This window comes from Phaethon lepturus, unplaced genomic scaffold (assembly GCF_000687285.1).
Source record: "Phaethon lepturus isolate BGI_N335 unplaced genomic scaffold, ASM68728v1 scaffold32182, whole genome shotgun sequence".
Lineage (NCBI taxonomy): Eukaryota > Metazoa > Chordata > Aves > Phaethontiformes > Phaethontidae > Phaethon > Phaethon lepturus.
This window is the reverse complement of record NW_010521750.1, coordinates 1,022-1,235: the sequence shown is the minus strand read 5'-3', so window position 1 is coordinate 1,235 and position 214 is coordinate 1,022. Positions and strand designations below refer to the sequence as shown.

General features: G+C 62.6%; 1 protein-coding gene across 1 annotated transcript in view; it reads right to left on the bottom strand.

Moving 5' to 3' along the window:
* LOC104616570 (lysine-specific demethylase 5C-like) overlaps positions 1-214 on the bottom strand; it is a gene marked incomplete at both ends in the record, with an annotated part of 3,512 nt that overhangs the window by 2,709 nt on the left and 589 nt on the right. The window lies entirely within an intron of this gene.

Here is a 214-nt window from a genome sequence, read left to right as displayed (position 1 = left end):
CTAACCCCACAGACGGGACGGGACATTGAGCTGGGGGTCCCCAGCCCTACAGATGGGACACAAGGGTCCCCAGCCCCACAGATGGGATGCTGAGTTGGGGGTCCCTGGCCCTACAGACACAACGTGGGGCAGTCGCCAGCCCCACAGACGTGACATGGGGGTCTCTAATCTGACAGATGGGGGTCCCCAGCCCCACAGATGGGACTAGATGGAA